At 43.8% G+C, this 22,477-nt stretch overlaps 1 pseudogene; it reads right to left on the bottom strand.

Annotated features, from left to right (window-relative positions):
* LOC139580291 (DNA primase large subunit-like) overlaps positions 1-22,477 on the bottom strand; it is a 111,796-nt pseudogene that overhangs the window by 6,688 nt on the left and 82,631 nt on the right.

Below are 22,477 nucleotides of genomic sequence, written 5' to 3'. Positions count from 1 at the left end.
CTCCTTAGACTTTAAGAGGTTAAGGAGAGATTAAACGCCAATGTTCCACTTTACCAATGACTGCCATTCTGAAGGACAAACCGGTTAGCTTACATTCTTATTGCGGGCAATGTCACGTCGGTGTCTGGCGAGTCTGGCCTCTGAGGTCTGCAGTGTCTGTTTGGGCAGCGCCAGGGAGACCGGTTGACTGAGGGCCGACGTTATGCATATTAATCACTTCCCAATGATTTCTCTCACATTGGATTCAGTCTCTCACATTTAATAATGCTGCCTACATAGCCTGTCTCTCTGCTCAGGGGCCTCTATGGTGCATGCATTGGCCTCCTGGGCCGAACCACAAACAGTGTCAGTGAGTCCTCTGCTCACCGTAGAGTACTTACTCGTACCAGGGAGGGAGATTCTATAGGGGGTTGCTGAGGGGGACATGGGAGAATTGATTCATTTCATTTGAAGAGAGATGAGCTCTCCTTGGGTTGTCTGTTCACCTAAACTAGCACACTGTCCTCTAGTCCTTCCCTAGCCCTCAACAGATTGCTTGGTACGCAAATTATTATTTGTACATAGAACTAGATTATTTTTCTATGGATTTGTAGACATAGAAATATCTGGGTATGAAAAGGCTACTTTTACCAGTGCTAAGAATGGACTGTGTTGAATGCTTAAAAGTAGAGTACTCAAAACATTCACAGATGCAGAATTGACCTCCAACAGTCTAAAAAAGACATGCACTAAAGACATGTCTAGGAGCTGTATACAAACCCTCAATTTCAAGTCTAGACTGGTCTTTTGTTGTGAAATAATGTGTGGAATATATAAGTGAAATGGGTGTATAAATTATTGTTTTATATGGTCGCATTTTTCAGTAAAGAAATGTAACAAAGAAAAAATATAGCCTACAACTATTTTATCCTTTATTTTACTAGGCAAGTCAGCTAAGAACAAATTATTATTTACAATGATGGCCTATTGTGCGCCTCCCTATGGGACTCCCAATCACTGCCAGATGTGATACAGCCTGGATTCAAACCAGGGACTATAGTGACGCCTCTTGCACTGAGATGCAGTGCCTTAGACCGCTGAGCCACTTGGGAGCCATATTAAAAGCACTATTAAAAGGAGAAATCCTGCACTTTTAATACATGAAGTAGTAGAGTTAGACTTACCATTACTGATCCTGTATTATACCATGCTATATTAGATCTCCACAGAGAATACACAATAACATGATTACTAGACTCTAATTAAAATATATTGCCAATTCAGGTTGCTCTCCCATACTGCATTGTGTTAGTCAAGGTAGAATAGGAAAACATTACCACAAAAAAACACTTTCTTCTTTTTGAAACCTTTGCTAGATGTCATTGCCCATCAGGACACTTCAAAATGACTTTGAAACATTATATTTCTCGAGTATACTGTGGGATGTTAGGCTGCGTGTATATGTTCTTCATACCAGACTTTAAACAGTGAACTTCATGGCCCAATTAAAAGGGGACCATGAATTAAATTAACATCCTAAAGGTCCATAACTCCATGAGAACGTAACAGCAAGGCCTTACAACTTTATTTCATTACATGCACCATTGAACCCAGTTTAATGTGTTGAGAGAACACATCGAAAGTGCTTAAAAAAGTGCAGTTGAAAATATGCCCCGATTCATTTTAAAAGACACGAATGCTGAGGCGGTCAAAGCTGTAATCTCACTAAGCTGAGCTGCTCATATATAAAAGCTGGGCTCTAAGCTGGAGCACTGTAGGTTTCAACTGCACACAGGATATCAATGCTAAAACTACCCAAACACAACTGACGAGGCTAACAATCCCTGAGGAAAATTGCATCTGAAGTCAACTGAAACTAATTTGATTTCAGAAAATTGGTTAAACCTGTATTAAATAAACACTTGATAAAATATGGTTAACAGATAACAGCTTCTGGTGCATAAAAATTAAAACTGTATTGTTTTACTAAGATCTGGGAAAAAGTAATTAATTCCTCACTTTCCCTACTGTAATACAAATCAGTCAACCTTGTAGAAAGTGTGATGACAATCTACATTTTGTGCTGTACAGAATACATATTCTAATCTATAGTACACCTAACTTTTAGAGAATGAAATGTTCTTCCTTTCCATTTTTCTGGTATTGTCATGTGGAGCAACTTGAGTCAGACTTTTGTAAGCCTCAGTTTTGGTGACACTATAGTGTTCACGTTATGTCCGTAATGTGTGTTTGTTTTTTGCCATCTAGGACTGGTCTATTATTATTGATCTCTCTCTCTCTATATATATATATATACAGTGGGGAGAACAAGTATTTGATACACCGCCGATTTTGCAGGTTTTCCTACTTACAAAGCATGTAGAGGTCTGTCATTTTTATCATAGGTACACTTCAACTGTGAGAGACAGAATCTAAAACAAAAATCCAGAAAATCACATTGTATAATTTTTAAGTATTTAATTTGCATTTTATTGCATGACATAAGTATTTGATACATCAGAAAAGCAGAACTTAATATTTGGTACAGAAACCTTTGTTTGCAATTACAGAGTTCATACGTTTCCTGTAGTTCTTGACCAGGTTTGCACACACTGCAGCAGGGATTTTGGCCCACTCCTCCATACAGACCTTCTCCAGATCCTTCAGGTTTCGGGGCTGTCGCTGGGCAATACGGACTTTCAGCTCCCTCCAAAGATTTTCTATTGGGTTCAGGTCTGGAGACTGTCTAGGCCACTCCAGGACCTTGAAATGCTTCTTACGGAGCCACTCCTTAGTTGCCCTGGCTGTGTGTTTCGGGTCGTTGTCATGCTGGAAGACCCAGCCACGACCCATCTTCAATGCTCTTACTGAGGGAAGGAGGTTGTTGGCCAAGATCTCGCGATACATGGCCAAATCCATCCTTCCCTCAATACAGTGCAGTCGTCCTGTCCCCTTTGCAGAAAAGCATCCCCAAAGAATGATGTTTCCACCTCCATGCTTCACGGTTGGGATGGTGTTCTTGGGGTTGTACTCATCCTTCTTCTTCCTCCAAACACGGCGAGTGGAGTTTAGACCAAAAAGCTCTATTTTTGTCTCATCAGACCACATGACCTTCTCCCATTCCTCCTCTGGATCATCCAGATGGTCATTGGCAAACTTCAGACGGGCCTGGACATGCACTGGCTTGAGCAGGGGGACCTTGCGTGCACTGCAGGATTTTAATCCATAACGGCGTGGTGTGTTACTAATGGTTTTCTTTGAGATTGTGGTCCCAGCTCTCTTCAGGTCATTGACCAGGTCCTGCCGTGTAGTTCTGGGCTGATCCCTCACCTTCTTCATGATCATTGATGCCCCACGAGGTGAGATCTTGCATGGAGCCCCAGACCGAGGGTGATTGACCGTCATCTTGAACGTCTTCCATTTTCTAATAATTGCGCCAACAGTTGTTGCCTTCTCACCAAGCTGTTTTTCTATTGTCCTGTAGCCCATCCCAGCCTTGTGCAGGTCTACAATTTTATCCCTGATGTCCTTACACAGCTCTCTGGTCTTGGCCATTGTGGAGAGGTTGGAGTCTGTTTGATTGAGTGTGTGGACAGGTGTCTTTTATACAGGTAACGAGTTCAAACAGGTGGAGTTAATACAGGTAATGAGTGGAGAACAGGAGGGCTTCTCAAAGAAAAACTAACAGGTCTGTGAGAGCCGGAATTCTTACTGGTTGGTAGGTGATCAAATACTTATGTCATGCAATAAAATGCAAATTAATTACTTAAAAATCATACAATGTGATTTTCTGGATTTTTGTTTTAGATTCCATCTCTCACAGTTGAAGTGTACCTATGATAAAAAGTACAGACCTCTACATGCTTTGTAAGTAGGAAAACCTGCAAAATCGGCAGTGTATCAAATACTTGTTCTCCCACTGTATATATATACATATCAATATATATACAGTTGAAGTCGGAAGTTTACATAGTCTTAGGTTGGAGTCATTGAAACTCGTTTTTCAACCACTACACACATTTCTTGTTAACAAACTATAGTTTTGGCAAGTCGGTTAGGACATCTACTTTGTAGTAATTTTTCCAACAATTGTTTACAGACAGATTTCACCGTATCACAATTCCAGTGGGTCAGAAGTTTACATACACTAAGTTGACTGTGCCTATAAACAGCTTGGAAAATTCCAGAAAATGATGTCTTGGCTATAGAAGCCTCTGATAGGCTAATTGACATCATTTGAGTCAATTGGAGGTGTATCTGTGGATGTATTTCAAGGCCTACCTTCAAACGCAGTGCCTCTTTGCTTGACATCATGGGGAAATCAAAATAAATCAGCCAAGACCTAAGAAAAAGACATCACCGGCAACAACGTCGCCTATGGGCACAAACCCACCGTCGCTGGACCAGACAGGACTAGCAAAAAGTGCTCTTCACTGACGAGTCGCGGTTTTGTCTCACCAGAGTTGATGGTCGGATTCGCGTTTATCGTCGAAGGAATGAGCGTTACACCGAGGCCTGTACTCTGGAGCGGGATCGATTTGGAGGTGGAGGGTCAGTCATGGTCTGGGGCGGTGTGTCACAGCATCATCGGACTGAGCTTGTTGTCATTGCAGGCAATCTCAACACTGTGCGTTACAGGGAAGACATCCTCCTCCCTCATGTGGTACCCTTCCTGCAGGCTCATCCTGACATGACCCTCCAGCATGACAATGCCACCAGCCATACTGCTCATTCTGTGCTTGATTTCCTGCAAGACAGGAATGTCAGTGTTCTGCCATGGCCAGCGAAGAGCCCGGATCTCAATCCCATTGAGCACGCCTGGGACCTGTTGGATCAGAGGGTGAGGGCTAGGGCCATTCCTCCCAAAAATGTCCGGGAACTTGCAGGTGCCTTGGTGGAAGAGTGGGGTAACATCTCACAGCAAGAACTGGCAAATCTGGTGCAGTCCATGAGGATGAGATACTGACTGTTACTTTTGATTTTTACCCCCCTTTGTTCAGGGACACATTATTCCATTTCTATTAGTCACATGTCTGTGGAACTTGTTCAGTTTATGTCTCAGTTGTTGAATCTTGTTATGTTCATACAAATATTTACACATGTTAAGTTTGCTGAAAATAAACACAGTTGACAGTGAGAGGACGTTTCTTTATTTGCTGAGTTTATATCTATATCTAAATGTCAATAAGACCACCAGGTTAAATTAGATTCATTAATACAAAGTAAATCATGTCGATGGGATTGTCTGAACATATTAGTGACAACTGCAGTGAGCTGATGTTGCATTGTGTCATGGGTTAACAACAGAGGTTTGAGAGGGTGTTGTGTTCTGGGCCAAACCTACCTGACTGATGTCGCTGGGTGAGACCTTATAAGACCGCAGCTTCTGCTTCAGCAGCTCTGGGTCACTGCGTCGGAATGGACACCCTGCAACCACCATGTCATAGAGTGAGACGGGATAGGGAGATAGAGGGGGTGGGTGTTGGACAGGGGGAGAGAGAGAGAAATTACAACTGAGGGAATGGCAGATTCACAAGACCTGCTAAAATAATATTATCAATAACATGAACCACATTGGTTTGTGTCAGATGAACATCGTAACAGAGGGACCAGTTCCTATGCCAGGACAATAGTATTTTTGCATGCATCAAATTATTAGACATTGAAATCAAAACACTGCCTTGCATTTGCTATGACTGGGTTCATAGGAAAACTCTATTGCATGCAAACATAACCCTTTTCAAGCAGCACGTCTCCAGGCCCATGCCTCACCGTGCTGGTCGCCTTGGCTGGGTGGGTTTGACAAAATCACCTTCATGCAACTGTAGGGGGTGTAGTCTGTGCACTTGCCTTCCTTCCCAAACATGTGGCAGATGCTGTAGGCATATGCTTTGTCAAACTAGAAGCAAAAGATTGAGAGAGAGCGAGAGCGAGCGAGCGAGGTGTGAGAAAAGTGTGTGAGAGAGAGGTGTGAGAAAAGTGTGAGAGAGCGAGAAAGAGAGATGTGAGAGAGATGTGAGAGAAAGAGAGAGGTGTGAGAAAAGTGTGAGAGTTAGAGAGAGAGCGAGGAAGCGAGAGAGAGAGAGATGTGAGACATGGGGTTGTAGTGAAAAAGGGATCAGGAACAGCGCGACGGGAGGTTGGGGGTGAAAACAGAGACGTTGTCATACATCATGTCGGTGGTGGCAGGGTGTTTTCCGCCATGAAAAATCGAGCTATTAGAGGGAAACTGCGGAAGAGGTATCACCAAACTCAAGACAGCTGTGACTGGATTATGGATAATGTGGCCCATTTCCTCCCTCCGTCTCTTTCCCCCGTTCCGGGCTGCACACCTCTTCACATACATGCTGTGATCTGTCACTCACCCCTAGGAATGAAGGCGGACAAGTGTCGACATTTGTCAGATGCGTTAACATGAAGGAGACCGATTGGAATTAGTAAAAACGCCAATCACACAGCCACATACTGTACACTACAGACAACCTATTGTTGGAAAGTCCCTACTGAATTGTGAACCCATTGTTGTGGCAGATTACACAATAAAAATAATCAACCCTTGTAGAAAAAAGGCACATAGACCTATATTGCCACTATGCGGCTAGCTCATGAAATTCAGGGTTTCTATTGCAACTTCAATGGATTATGATGAGTATAATTAGAGAGCCCAGAGAAGCACTTTCAACAGTGAAGGCAGAGCCTCTAAACCATCCGATTCTCATCTTTGCATTCCATAGCCACAGCTCTCGTCTCTGCAGACAGACCTACTGTCCATGCCGCCGCCTCCGCCTCCGGTCCTGCTCCAAAATATATGGCGTGTGCTTAAGAAACCATTACACTGTTTGAGTTCGATGGGGGTCACTGCATTCAATCTCAGCGGTGAACTCAATTTACCAATCATATGTACTCCTGTAGCTGCTCAAAAGGGAAATACAGCCTCCCCCTGATGGTAAAATCAACAGTGGGCTGTGGGAGAGCGAGAAAACATTAATCACAATTGTACTCATCATAATCCATTAAAGTTGTAATAAAACCCCTGAACTTGACAAGGTGACTAGCTACATAGTGGCAATATAAGGAGTAATAAAACTACTCACCGATCATATATTAATTATATGGTGCTTTTAAGGATTTAGGAAGCCATTTCCAGTTTAAAGATCACAGCCTACTGTATTAAAATCGTTCTAGGAGCTATGTCGGTGCGTAGACATTTGTGTATAAGTTTCCTCCATTACGACTTGACTGCAATTCATGCATATTCATGAGTGACAGTGCACAATGAAGAGTTTTACACTGATCTTTGAACATCGAGAACAGATTAAGGATCTTTGACAGGTACATGCTGTATACGAAACCACACAAACACACTGAGAAGTTGATAACTTTGATTGAAAGGTCACAAGCCACTAGTAAGTAGCCTAACATGTGTACTTTGTCAATTCCCATGGTGGCTTCCAGATATCTACAGGTAGGGCTGGGACCTCACGATGTGATAACACCCCCCCCCCCCTTTTTGACACAGAACAGCCTCAATTCGTTGGGGGCATGGACTCTACAAGGTGTTGAAAGTGTTCCACAGGGACGCTGGCTGATGTTGAATCCAGTGCTTCCCATGGTTGTGTCAAGTTGGCTGGATGTCCTTTGGGTGGTGGACAATACTTGATGCACATGGGAAATACAGTGCATTCTCAGACCCCTTCCCCGTTTCTACATTTTGTTACGTTACAGCCTTATTCTAAAATTGATTAAATTAAATGTTTTCCCTCAATCTACACACAATACCCCATAATGACTTAGCAAAAAGTGGAATTTAGAAATGTTTGCACATTTATTCAAAATAAAAAACTAAAATACCTTATTTACATAAGTATTCAGACCCTTTGCTATGAGACTCGAAATTGAGCTCAGGTGCATCCTGTTTCCAATGACCATACTTGAGATGTTTCTACAACTTGATTGGACTCCACCTGTGGTAAATTCAATTGATTGGACATCATTTACAAGATGGCGCCGACAGAGATGGTCGCTTTGCTTCGAGTCCTTAGGAAACTATGCAGCATTTCGTTTTTTGATGTATTATTACTCACATTACATACATTATTACAGCCGGGAAGAACTATTGGATATAAGAGCAACGTCAACTTACCAATACTACGACCAGGAATACGACTTTTCCGAAGCGGATCCTCTGTTTGAATCACCACCCAGGACAATGGATCTAATCCCAGAAGCCGACACAAAACAAAGGCGCCGCAAAAGTGGCAGACGGAGCGGCCTCCTGGTCAGGCTCCGTAGACGTGCACATCGCACACCGCTCCCGAGTATACTACTCGCCAATATCGAGTCTCTTGACAACAAGGTAGATAAAATTCGAGCAAGGGTTGCCTTCCAGAGAGACATCAAATATTGTAGCATTCTCTGTTTCATGGAAACATGGCTCTCTCGGGATATGTTGTCGGAATCGGTTCAGCCACCGGGCTACTCCATGCATCGCGCCGACAGAGATAAACACCTCTCTGGGAAGAGGAAGGGCGGGGGTGTAAGCTTCATGATGAACGACTCATGATGTAATCATAACAACATACAGAAACTCAAGTCCTTCTGCTCACCCAATCTAGAATTCCTTGCAATCAAGTGCCGGCCATTTTACCTCCCAAGAGAATTCGTGTCAGTTATTGTCACAGCTGTGTACATTCCCCCTCAAGGAGACACAAAGATGGCCCTCAAGGAACTTCACTGGAGTCTATGTAAACTGGAAACCATATATCCCGAGGTTGCATTTATTGTAGCTGGGGATTTTAACAAAGTAAATTTGAGAACAAGGCTACCTAAATTCTACCAGCATATTGATTGCACTACGCGCAGGGGTAATACACTTGATCACTGCTACTCTAACTTCCGCGATACATAAAGCGCTCCCCACCCTCCCTTGGGCAAATCTGACCACGACGCCATCTTGCTCCTACCTTATAGGCAGAAACTCAAACAGGATGTACCAGTGACTAGAACCATTCAACGCTGGTCTGACCAATCAGAATCCACACGTCAATACTGTTTTGATCACGCAGACTGGGATATGTTCCCGTCAGCCTCAGAGAACAACATCGATCTACACGCTGACTCGGTGAGTGAGTTTATAAAAAAGTGCATTGAGATGTTGTACCCACTGTGACTATTAAAACCTACCCTAACCAGAAACCGTGGATGGGTGGCGGAATTCGCGCACAACTGAAAGCGCAAACCACCTCATTTAACCATGGAAAGAGGTCTGGGAATATGGCTGAATATAAACAGTGTAGTTATTCCCTCCGCAAGGCAATCAAACAAGCAAAATGCCGGTACAGGGACAAAGTGGAGTCGCAATTCAACGGCTCAGACACGAGAAGTATATGGCAGGATCTACAGAAAATCATGGACTATTCAAAGAAAACCAGCCAAGTCACGGACATCACGCTTCCAGACAAACTAAACACCTTCTTTGCACGCTTGAGGAAAATACAGTGCCACCTTTGTGGCCCGCTAACAAGGACTGTGCCCGCCCCTTCTCCTTCTCTTCTTCTACATTTAAACTTGTTAACCCTCGCAAGGCTGCTGGCCCAGATGGCATACCTAGCCACGTCCTCAGAGCATGCGCAGACCAGCTGGCTGGTGTGTTTACGGTCATATTCAATCACTCCCTATCCCAGTCTGCTGTCCCCACATGCTTCAAGATGGCCACCATTGTTCCTGTACCCAAGAAAGCAAAGATAACTGAACTAAATGACTATCGCCCTGTAGCACTCACTTCTGTCATCATGAAGTCCTTTGAGAGACTAGTCAAGGATCATATCACCTCCACCTTACCGCCCACCATAGACCCACTTCAATTGGCATACCGCCCCAACAGGTCCACAGACGATGCAATCGCCATCACACTGCACACTCCCATCAGGACAAGAGGGATACCTATGTAAGAATGCTGTTCATTGACCACTGTTCAGCATTCAACACCATAGTACCCTCCAAGCTCATCAACAAGCTGGAGGCCCTGGGTCTCAACCCCACCCTGTGCAATTGGGTCCTGGACTTTGATGGGCCACCCCCAGGTGGTGAAGGTAGGAAACAACATCTCCACTTCGCTGACCCTCAACGCTGGGGCCCCACAAGGGTGCGTGCTCAGCCCCCTCATGTACTCCCTGTTCACCCATAACTGTGTGGCCATGCACGCCTCCAACTCAATCATCAAGTTTGCAGACGACACAACAGTAGTCGGCTTGATTAACAACAATAATGAGACAGCCTACAGGGAGGAGGTGAGGGCCCTCGGAGTATGGTGTCAGGAAAACAACCTCTCACTCAACGTCAACAAAATAAGATGATCGTGGACTTCAGGAAACAGCAGAGGGAGCACCCCCCTATCCACATCGAAAGGACAGCAGTGGAGAAGGTGGAAAGTTAAGTTCCTCGGCGTACATAACAGACAAACTGAAATGGTCCACCTACACAGACAGTATGGTGAAGAATGCGCAACAGCGCCTCTTCAACATCAGGAGGCTTAAGAAATTTGGCTTGTCACCCAAAACCCTGAAACTTTTACAGATGAACAATCGAGACCATCATGTCAGGCTGTATCAGCCTGGTAAGCAACTGCGCCGCATGCAACCGACCAGGCTCTCCAGAGGGTGGTGCGGTCTGCACAACGCATCACCGGGGGCAAACTACCTGACCTCCATGACACATACAGCACCCGATGTCACAGGAAGGCCAAAGAGATCATCAAGGACAACAACCACCCGAGCCACTGCCTGTTCACACCGCTACCATCCAGAAGACGAGGTCAGTGCAAGTGCATCAAAGCTGGGACCGAGAGACTGACAAACCAGCTTCTATCTCAAGGCCATCAATCTGATAAACAGCAATCACTAACTCAGAGAGGCTGCTGCCTACATTAAGACCCAGTCACTGGCCACTTTAATAAATGGATCACTAGTCACTTTAAACAATGCCACTTTAAATAATGCCACGATAATAATGTTTACATATATTACATTACTCATATCATATGTACAGTATATACTGTATTTTATACCATCTATTGCACCTTGCCTATGCCGCTCGGCCATCGCTCATCCATATATTTATTTGTACATATTCTCATTCACCCCTTTAGATTTGTGTGTATTAGGTAGCTATTGGGAAATTGTTAGATTACTTTTTAGATATTACTGCACTGTCGGAACTAGAATCACAAGCATTTTGCTACACTCGCATCTGCTAACCATGGGTATGTGACCAATAAAATGTGATTTGATTTAGAAAAGCACACGCCGGTCTACATAATGTCCAAGGCAAAAACCAAGGGATGAAGTCGAAGGAATTGTCTGTAGAGCTCCGAGACAGGATTGTGTCGAGGCACAGATTTGGGGAAGGGTAACCAAAACATTTCTGGAGCATTGAACGTCCCCAAGAACACAGTGGCCTCCATCATTCTTAAATGGAAGAAGTTTGGAACCACCAAGACTCTTCCTAGAGCTGGTTAGCCAGGCAAACTGAGCTATCGTGGGAGAAGGGCCTTGGTCAGAGAGGTGACCAAGAACCCGATGGTCAGTCTGACAGAGCTCCAAAGTTCCTCTGTGGAGATGGGAAAACCTTCCAGAAGGACAACCATCTCTGCATCACTCCACCAATCAGGCCTTTATGGTAGAGTGCCCAGACGGAAGCCACTCCTTAGTAAAAAGGCACATGACAGCCCACTTGGAGTTTGCCAAAAGGCACCTTAAGGACTCTCAGAATCAAGATTATCTGGTCTGATGAAACCAAGATTGAACTCTTTGGTCTGAATGCCAAGCGTCACATCTGGAGGAAACCTGCCACCATCCATACGGTGAAACATGGTGGTGGCAGTATCATGCAATGGGGATGTTTTTCAGCGGCAGGGACTGGGAGACTAGTCAGGATCGAGGGAAAGATGAACGGAGCAAAGTACAGCGCGCTCAGGACCTCAGACAGGGGCGAAGGATCACCTTCCAACCAGACAACAACCCTAAGCACACAGCCAAGACAACGCCGGAGTGGCTTCGGGACAAGTCTCTGAATGTCCTTGAGTGGCCCAGCCAGAGCCCGGACTTGAACCAGATCTAACATCTCTGAAGAGACCTGAAATTGCTGTGCAGCATCGCTCCCCATCCAACCTGACAGAGCTTGAGGATATGCATAGAAGAATGGGAGAAACTCTACAAATAGGGTATTGTGTGAAGATTGAGGAGGAAAAACATTAATTTAATACATTTTAGACTAAAGCTGTAACGTAACAAAAGGTGAAGAAAGGGAAGGGGTCTGAATACTTTCCGAATGCACTGTAGATGTCTTTTTCCCCTCATCAACTAAATCCATTTTAGATTAAGACTGTAACGTAATGCCACAATCCATGTTTCAATTGTCTCAAGGCTTAAAAACACTTCTTTAACCTGTCTCCTCCCCTTCATCTACACTGATTGAAGTAGATTTAGCAGGTGACATCAAGAAGGAACAACAGCTTTCACCTGTATTCACTTGGTCAGTCTCATGGATAGAGCAGGTGTTCTTAATGTTTTGTACACTCAGTGTATGTCTGCTGCAGAGAGACAAAAGAGAGCAGGAGAAAATATATTTGGATAATTCATGGAAATAAGTGCTGATAACATGTTGGCTCTATAAAAAGAAGATGGAGAACAAGCTATAGGATGAAAATATTGTCCAAAATAATAATTGCGATATGTAACTATCGACCCCCCCCCCCCCCAACCTACTGGTCCATTCAGTCATAAGAGCTTCTCACAAGGAGCTTAGCTCCAAGGACAACAATGGCATTAGCTAAATGAAGCCAGTCTAATTATACAGAGGCGTAGCTATTGAGTGTCAGAAATGCCAGCCATTCATCCATTCAGTGTTCCACTGAAAGACTGCCGCACACAAAGCCTGTCACTCTTCCACTGCATGCCCCACTTACTTTTAGAACACTAACTAATTACTGTAATAATGTCAACTAGTTCCAATGTAATGTATGCAAATGCTCATTGGCGGAAGTGCATTGTTATTTCATGACCGAGCTCGAAAGATTCCAGCTGAAATAAATAGGCAGCAAGCTCTTATTTGTAATTTCAAGCTTTTCTTTTTGGAAGGTTATTTCAAGACATCAAATCCTGAGACCTGCTCTTCTTTCCCATGTTTGAATGCAACATGTAAGTTAGTTGTAGTGAGACTGATCAAAAGACACGTCTTGACTCTAAACTGTAATCATAACTGAAAAGCTAGCCAATCCAACGATGAATCACAATGTGAACATTTGTCCATTTCAAAATCATTCATCGACAAAACTAATTCATTCAATACCAAAAATGCCTCATAAGCATACCACCAAAAAAATAAAATAAAACAAATGCAGTCAAACAATGAGGCTCTCATTTCAGAGCCTTATAAAACATCCCCAGGGGAAACTGTTCCTAAGAAGTTGGCTTCAATATGACAAAAGGGAGAAAATACATGCAAGTCATATTAGCGTGAAGCTGGTTTAACTTGATTTCAATTTAATCCCAAACAATCCTCTACCCATTTTACTGAGGAGATGTTGACATAGCTATTGGTAAATGCAGTGTCTACCCTGGGGGCTTACTGTACAGCCTGTTAGTTAATGCATCGTCTGCCCTGGGTGCTTAGGGTACAGCCTGTTGGTTAAAGCCGTGTCTACCCTGGGGGCTTACTGTACAGCCTGTTAGTTAATGCATCGTCTGCCCTGGGTGCTTAGGGTACAGCCTGTTGGTTAAAGCCGTGTCTACCCTGGGTGCTTAGGGTACAGCCTGTTGGTTAATGCAGTGTCTACCCTGGAGGCTTACTGTACAGCCTGTTAGTTAATGCAGTGTCTACCCTGGGGGCTTACTGTACAGCCTGTTAGTTAATGCAGTGTCTACCCTGGGGGCTTACTGTACAACCTGTTAGTTAATGCAGTGTCTACCCTGGAGGCTTACTGTACAGCCTGTTAGTTAATGCAGTGTCTACCCTGGAGGCTTACTGTACAGCCTGTTAGTTAATGCAGTGTCTACCCTGGGGGCTTACTGTACAGCCTGTTAGTTAATGCAGTGTCTACCCTGGAGGCTTACTGTACAGCCTGTTAGTTAATGCAGTGTCTACCCTGGGGGCTTACTGTACAGCCTGTTAGTTAATGCAGTGTCTACCCTGGAGGCTTACTGTACGGCCTGTTAGTTAATGCAGTGTCTACCCTGGAGGCTTACTGTACAGCCTGTTAGTTAATGCATCGTCTACTCTGGAGGCTTACTGTACAGCCTGTTAGTTAATGCAGTGTCTACCCTGGGGGCTTACTGTACAGCCTGTTAGTTAATGCATCGTCTACTCTGGGGGCTTACTGTACAGGCTGTTAGTTAATTTAGTGTCTACCATGGAGTCTTACTGTACAGCCTGTTAGTTAATGCAGTGTCTGACCTGGGGGCTTACTGTACAGCCTGTTAGTTAATGCATCGTCTGCCCTGGGTGCTTACTGTACAGCCTGTTAGTTAATGCAGTGTCTACCCTGGAGGCTTACTGTACAACCTGTTAGTTAATGCAGTGTCTACCCTGGGTGCTTACTGTACAGCCTGTTAGTTAATGCAGTGTCTACCTTGGGTGCTTACTGTACAGCCTGTTAGTTAATGCAGTGTCTACCCTGGGGGCTTACTGTACAGCCTGTTAGTTAATGCAGTGTCTACCTTGGGTGCTTACTGTACAGCCTGTTAGTTAATGCAGTGTCTACCCTGGAGGCTTACTGTACAGCCTGTTAGTTAATGCAGTGTCTACCATGGAGGCTTACTGTACAGCCTGTTAGTTAATGCATCGTCTACTCTGGAGGCTTACTGTACAGCCTGTTAGTTAATGCAGTGTCTACCCTGGGGGCTTACTGTACAGCCTGTTAGTTAATGCATCGTCTACTCTGGGGGCTTACTGTACAGGCTGTTAGTTAATTTAGTGTCTACCATGGAGTCTTACTGTACAGCCTGTTAGTTAATGCAGTGTCTGACCTGGGGGCTTACTGTACAGCCTGTTAGTTAATGCATCGTCTGCCCTGGGGGCTTACTGTACAGCCTGTTAGTTAATGCAGTGTCTACCCTGGAGGCTTACTGTACAGCCTGTTAGTTAATGCAGTGTCTACCCTGGAGGCTTACTGTACAGCCTGTTAGTTAATGCAGTGTCTACCATGGAGGCTTACTGTACAGCCTGTTAATGCAGTGTCTACCTTGGGTGCTTACTGTACAGCCTGTTAGTTAATGCAGTGTCTACCATTGAGGCTTACTGTACAGCCTGTTAGTTAATACAGTGTCTACCCTGGGTGCTTACTGTACAGCCTGTTAGTTAATGCAGTGTCTACCCTGGAGGCTTACTGTACAGCATGTTAGTTAATGCAGTGTCTACCCTGGGGGCTTACTGTACAGCCTGTTAGTTAATGCAGTGTCTACCCTGGAGGCTTACTGTACAGCCTGTTAGTTAATGCAGTGTCTACCCTGGAGGCTTACTGTACAGCCTGTTAGTTAATGCAGTGTCTACCATGGAGGCTTACTGTACAGCCTGTTAGTTAATGCAGTGTCTACCCTGGAGGCTTACTGTACAGCCTGTTAGTTAATGCAGTGTCTACCATGGATGCTTACTGTACAGCCTGTTAGTTAATGCAGTGTCTACCCTGGAGGCTTACTGTACAGCCTGTTAGTTAATGCAGTGTCTACCATGGAGGCTTACTGTACAGCCTGTTAGTTAATGCAGTGTCTACCCTGGGGGCTTACTGTACAGCCTGTTAGTTAATGCATCGTCTTCCCTGGGTGCTTACTGTACAGCCTGTTAGTTAATGCAGTGTCTACCCTGGGGGCTTACTGTACAGCCTGTTAGTTAATGCATCGTCTGCCCTGGGTGCTTACTGTACAGCCTGTTAGTTAATGCCGTGTCTACCCTGGGGGCTTACTGTACAGCCTGTTAGTTAATGCAGTGTCTACCCTGGAGGCTTACTGTACAGCCTGTTAGTTAATGCAGTGTCTACCCTGGGGGCTTACTGTACAGCCTGTTAGTTAATGCAGTGTCTACCCTGGGGGCTTACTGTACAGCCTGTTAGTTAATGCAGTGTCTACCCTGGAGGCTTACTGTACAGCCTGTTAGTTAATGCAGTGTCTACCCTGGGGGCTTACTGTACAGCCTGTTAGTTAATGCAGTGTCTACCCTGGGTGCTTACTGTACAGCCTGTTAGTTAATGCAGTGTCTACCCTGGGGGCTTACTGTACAGCCTGTTAGTTAATTTAGTGTCTACCATGGAGTCTTACTGTACAGCCTGTTAGTTAATTTAGTGTCTACCATGGAGGCTTACTGTACAGCCTGTTAGTTAATGCAGTGTCTACCATGGAGGCTTACTGTACAGCCTGTTAGTTAATGCAGTGTCTACCCTGGGGGCTTACTGTACAGCCTGTTAGTTAATGCAGTGTCTACCCTGGGGGCTTACTGTACAGGCTGTTAACATCTCCATTCCAACACGATTTGGCAATGGCGACAGAGAAACCTGAAATAGAAGAAATTAGAAGTGTGTGTGTAAGCCTTGCCGTGGCTCCTCAGAGACAGTCCATTGTGACTGATGTGTCACTAGCCCTAATCCATCTTGTGTAATGCCATTAAAACATGTTTCATTGTAATCACTGCTACAAGCCTCATAACAACGAACACCTTGTAAAATAAACAGTACAACATTGAAGGTGAGGGACTCCACAATACATCATGGCTCTTCCCAAAATGCACATCAATTTGTCTGCTTTAGTGGGTTGGGTAAATAGCTTGACGATACAAGCTACATACACTGAGTATACAAAACTTTAAGTACATATACAGTGCCTTCGGGAAGTATTCAGACCCCTTTGATTTTTTCCCACATTTTGTTATGTTAGTCTTATTCTAAAAAATATTTTTTTTTATCCTCAAGAACCTACTCTACACTCAACACCCCATAATGACAAAGCGAAAACAGGTTTTTATATTTTTTCAAATGTATTAAAAATAAAAAACAGATATACCATATTTAAAAAAGTATTTGAACACTTTATTATGAGAATTTAGAAAATGAGCTCAGGTGCATCCAGTTTCCATTGATATATCATGACAAGGCGAGACCCAGATGCAGACACAGGAGGCAGATGGTTGGAGTCTTACAATATTTATTAATCCATTAGGATGATCGTGGACAGGAAAAAGGGTCAAAACCAGTTCAAACTCCAAAAGGTACCGAAGGTCAGGCAGAATCAAGGTCAGGGCAGGCAGGCGGGAAAGTAGTCCAGAGTCAGGCACAGAGAGACAGGAAACACAGGGATAAATACACCAGGGAAAATAAGCGACACCTGGAGGGGGTGGAGACAATAACAGGAACAGGTGAAACAAATCAGGGAGTGACGTGATCATCCCTGAGATGTTTCTACAACTTGGAGTCCACCTGTAGTAAATTCAATTGATTGGACATGATTTGGAAAGGCACACACCTGTCTATATAAGGTCCAAGAGTTGATTGGTGCATGTCAGAGCAAAAACCAAGCCATCAGGTCGAAGGAATTGTCCGTAGAGCTCCAACAATCCAATGATCACTCTGACAGAGCTCCAGAGGTCCTCTGTTGAGATGGGAGAACCTTCCAGAAGGACAACCATCTCTACAGTACACCACCAATCAGGCCTTTATGGTAGAGTGGCCAGACGGAAGCCACTTCTCAGTAAAAGGCACATGACAGCACGCTTGGAGTTGGCCAAAAGGCACCTAAAGGACTCTCAGACCATGAGAAAGAAGATTCTCTTGTCTGATGAAACCAATATTAAACTATTTGGCCTGAATGCCAAGCTTCACGTCGGGAGGAAACCTGGCACCATCCATACGGTGAAACATGGTGGTGGCAGCATCATGCTGTGGGGATGTTTTTCAGCGGCAGGGACTGTGAGACTAGTCAGGATTGAGGGAAAGATGAAAGGAGCAAAGTACAAAGAGATTGTTTAAAACCTGCTCCAGAGCGCTCAGTACCTGACTGGGGCAAAGGTTCACCTTCCAACAGGACAACGACCCTAAGCACACAGCCAAGACTATGCAGGAGTGGCTTCGGGACAAATCTCTGAATGTCCTTGAGTGGCCCAGCCAGAGCCCGGACTTGAACCCGATCTAACATCTCTGAAGAGACCTGAAATAGCTGTGCAGCGATGCTCCCCATCCAACCTGACAGAGCTTGAGAGGATCTGCAGAGAAGAAAGGGAGAAACTCCCCAAATCCGTTTTAGAATAAGGCTGTAGCGTAACAAAATGTGGTAAAGGTCACGGGGTCTGAATACTTACCGAAAGCACTGTAGGCTAGCAAATTTAATTTTGAAATATAATAGGCCTTTTTGTCAAATTAGTAGGCTGACTCATATATACAGTACCATTCATAATGTTTCCCCTAATGTTATTAGCCTAACTCCTCTTTCTCTAAGATTACTTCATTCCTCCCTCGCTTTCAACAGTTAAATGAAATACATGCTGTTGTCCTTATCGTCATCATTCTATTGATGTCCTTGAATAATATAGGTCTAGAATTAGATGGAGAAGCCTTTCACGTCTCTTCAAGAAGATTGAATGGTTATGGTTCTGAATGAATAACTGCTATAGCCTGCCGCCATAGCGCGTTCACTCTCCTTTCAAACTCCCCGAGAGTTCTATTGGCTGCTGAATTTAACGTTCAGCAAAAAAAGAGATTGCATCCCTCTTTGAATAGTCTATTGGTATAAGAAATGCTAAAATAAATCATGTCCAGCAAGTTATTCAAGTCTAGCTTTTCCTGCTTGGGACTCCAAAAGCTAAGGAGTGGTTTTTAAGGAGAGGCCAGCGGAGAACAGGTCCTTGTGTATTGAGCAAGAGACAGAGGGGGTATAAATTAGAAGCTTATTATGCATAACCCATCATTAATTAGCTAAGTTTAAGGCATAAGGCTAACACTGCACTGAATTTATTACCTGAAAGAGGTAGGCTCGGACATCTACACTGCATTCGGAAAGTATTCAGACCCCTTCCCTTTCTCCACATTTTGTTACGTTACAGCTTTAGTCTAAAATGTATTAAATTGTTTTTCCTCCTCAATCTACACACAATACCCTGTAATGACAAAGCAAAAACAGGTTTTTCGAAATTTAGCAAATGTATAAAAAAATGTAAAACTTGAATATCACATTTACATACGTTTTCAGACCCTTTACTCAGTACTTTGTTGAAGCACCTTTGGCAGTGATTACAGTCTTGAGTCTTCTTGGGTATGGCGCTACAAGCTTGGCATACCTGTATTTGGGGAGTTTCTCCCATTCTTCTATGCAGATCCTCTCAATCACTGTCAGGTAGGTTGTGTGTGCGAGCGAGTGCAAGAGTGTTCGCGCGTGCACTGATTTAAAGCAACGATATTCAAGTGATGGTTTAAAACTCTGCAATTAAAAAATACATCTTTACAAAAAACAAAAGGTGACCCTTGAAAGCCAGATGGAGATGGTAAATTAGATGCACATTCGTTCTATATATTACTGTATCATAGGCTATGCTGCAGCAAATGTAGGCCTACCTGTCAGAAGGGGGGAAAAGGTTAGCATGGTGAGATGATAAGTCTACATGCATTGTGAACTGCGCTCCATACGGAGATGGACTGTCTGTCCCCACCCTGAGGGTTGGTTCATCATGCAGAGGACATAGAGAAGCCAGATTAAGGCATTGCATATAATTTAACAGTTCCATTTCACACTATGCTGTTCATATAAATCATTTATCATAATTTACCAGTATCTGGCAGTTATTTATCCCGGGAAAACGGAGTGGTTTTGGGCGGTAAATCTCGGTAACCGGGTACCCTCCATTCAACCCTAGTGTAGATGAAGGGGAGGAGACAAGTTTTAAAGGATTTTTAAGCCTCGATACAATTGAAACATGGATTGTGTTTGTGCCATTCAGAGGATGAATGTGCAAGACAAAAGATTTAAGTGCCTTTGAACAGGGCATGGTAGTAGATGCTAGGCGCACCAGTTTGTGTCAAGAACTGCTGGGGTTTTCATGCTTAACAGTTTCCGTGTGTATCAAGAATGGTCCACCACCCAAAGAACATCCAGCCAACTTGACAACTGTGGGAAGCATTGGCGTCAACATGGGCCAGCATCCCTGAGGAACGCTTTCGACACCTTGCCCCAACAAATTGAGGCTGTTCTGAGGGCGAAAGGTAGGGGCGGGGTGGTGCAACTCAATATTAGGAAGGTGTTCCTAATGTTTGGTAGACTCAATGTAGTTGTTAGGCACTTCCTGCCTTTATGGATAATAAATAAATGTGGGCTTACATTTTGGGAACTGTAGGATATAACCTGGCTGTGGATTAAGGTGAAAAGCACAGAGGATATTGGCTATATTAATATGTAAAGTCTTCTTCAAATCCATCCAGTTTTAATCCAACTTTGGAAAAGTTCCTTCAGAGAATCCAAGCCTATAGTTTAGGTTATTTTGAGGCACCAGACTCTTCGCAATCATCACCTATGTTCAGAAGCTTTGTTTTTCCAATCCAGGAAGTATTTTCTTTCAGGCTTCCAGGGTGCGAACAGAGTACACAGCTCCCCTGCCTTTCTCCTCTGGCTGTGTGAAATGTATCAAGAGCAGACAGCAAAAGCAAGAGAGCTCCAAAGACTAATGCCTCGGCAGAGACATTAAGCACAGAACTAGACGGAAACAGAGATTACATCCTGGGAGTGACTTGAATAATAAAAACCTGTAGCTCCTTCAAGGAGGAATTGAAGTTCGGGAAGGATTTTGCACGCAGCCAGTCACGTACGGCGTCGCCAGACACACTCAAGGTTCCTGGGTCAATTACCTAATTACCCGGTTTCAATCAAGGGCAGTGAATGAGAAAGTATCAGATGACAGGAAAACAAAGTGGATTTATGGAGGACTGAGTCATGAATAGGAGTCCAGGGAGAAGCAAACAGGGCTTTGTTATAAAGGGTGTCTTTAGTCTCACTGTAGGATATAATGAAAATAAACAAATACCTACATAATAAATACCATAACATTGAGCATAATTATATTTTAGCGAACACTGGCGTTTATTCACTACAGGTATCCAGTTAAAGAACAGAATACACTGTTCTGCCTCTGTCATGCATGGGTTTATAGGCAGGCACATGATGTTGAAACAAAGTAGAAAGACGACATCATTGAAATAAACAAGCACACTGACATAATAAACCAAAAGCCCAAAACTATGTTGGTTCTACTGCTCATCACACAAATACAGAATTTAACTATTTTGTAGGTGAAAAATAAATAATCTGAAACTGTTAACATATCCAATAAGTACGTTTTATGGGCTAATCCAGGCGGAAACATCAACACTCCAGGCAAGTACCCCCTTCCTGATGGTTCAAATTGGCTTCATGTGTTCATTTCTCACTCTCAACCCAAACTTTAATTAATGTGTTCATTTCTCACTCTCAACCCAAACTTTAATTCATGTGTTCATTTCTCACTCTCAACCCAGACTTTAATGAGCACAAATAAAAACGATCAATGTGTTACCCAATGATCCCAAAGTTATGAGTCATGCACAAAAAACACAAAATGTCAATAATCCAAGTCTTAATTTTAGAAAGATCATCATAGTGCTAATTATGCAAGAATGTTTTTAGAACCCAACAGGCATTTTCAGAAGTTTTGAGGACAACACATTGCAGATGTAGCTTCCATGATGCCTGATAGGCCTTGGACATGCTGCTTTCACCTATCCTGTTTTCAGATTAGTGGAGAGATTAAGGAACGGAGACAACGAGAAGAGGATGCTACATAAGAGTTGAGATGCATCCTTGACAACTATCAGTGAAATAATCCGATAACATGACTCTGATCAGATAAACCAACTTCAACAATCCCACTATCTTGATCTTGCTGCATAAATAGATTGAACCAAGCTTTGGACACAGAATTACTTCAAAAGGTCAACTAGGGGGTGAGTATATTTGTCCTGTTTCACACATACACAAGTGTGTGGAGGGATTTTTTTTTTTTTTGCATATCCCACTCCCCCAGAGACACCCTCGGAGAGTGGGGTCATGGCCAGGGATCACTTAGAATGAAATAATTAAGTTTCCACTGGAGCAACTCAAGGAAGGCATTTACTTCAGTCAAGGGCACATTTCGTCAGTGTCCTAACGTGCTTGAAAACTCCACAGATATAGCAGTGGTGAATCCCACCCACTTCACACCCTACCACCCTTGATTGTCTCCTCTCTCCGTCAATTAGTGGTGGGAAGTCATGGAGGTGCAGGTGGGTTTTGCTGAGTAAACAGCATCTAGGCCAGGCAGTTAGGGCTATTTGATGGACGAGGCCACGTTGGTGCTGTGGGCTGATGCCTCAGGAGTAGGAGAGTTCACTAATTAAACAGGCAGCTGCTTTGCCAGTGTGTGTGTGGTGTGTATGTGCGTTTGTGTGTCAAGGAATGGGGAT

Source organism: Salvelinus alpinus, chromosome 7 (assembly GCF_045679555.1).
Source record: "Salvelinus alpinus chromosome 7, SLU_Salpinus.1, whole genome shotgun sequence".
NCBI lineage: Eukaryota > Metazoa > Chordata > Actinopteri > Salmoniformes > Salmonidae > Salvelinus > Salvelinus alpinus.
This window is presented reverse-complemented; position numbering and strand designations above follow the sequence as displayed.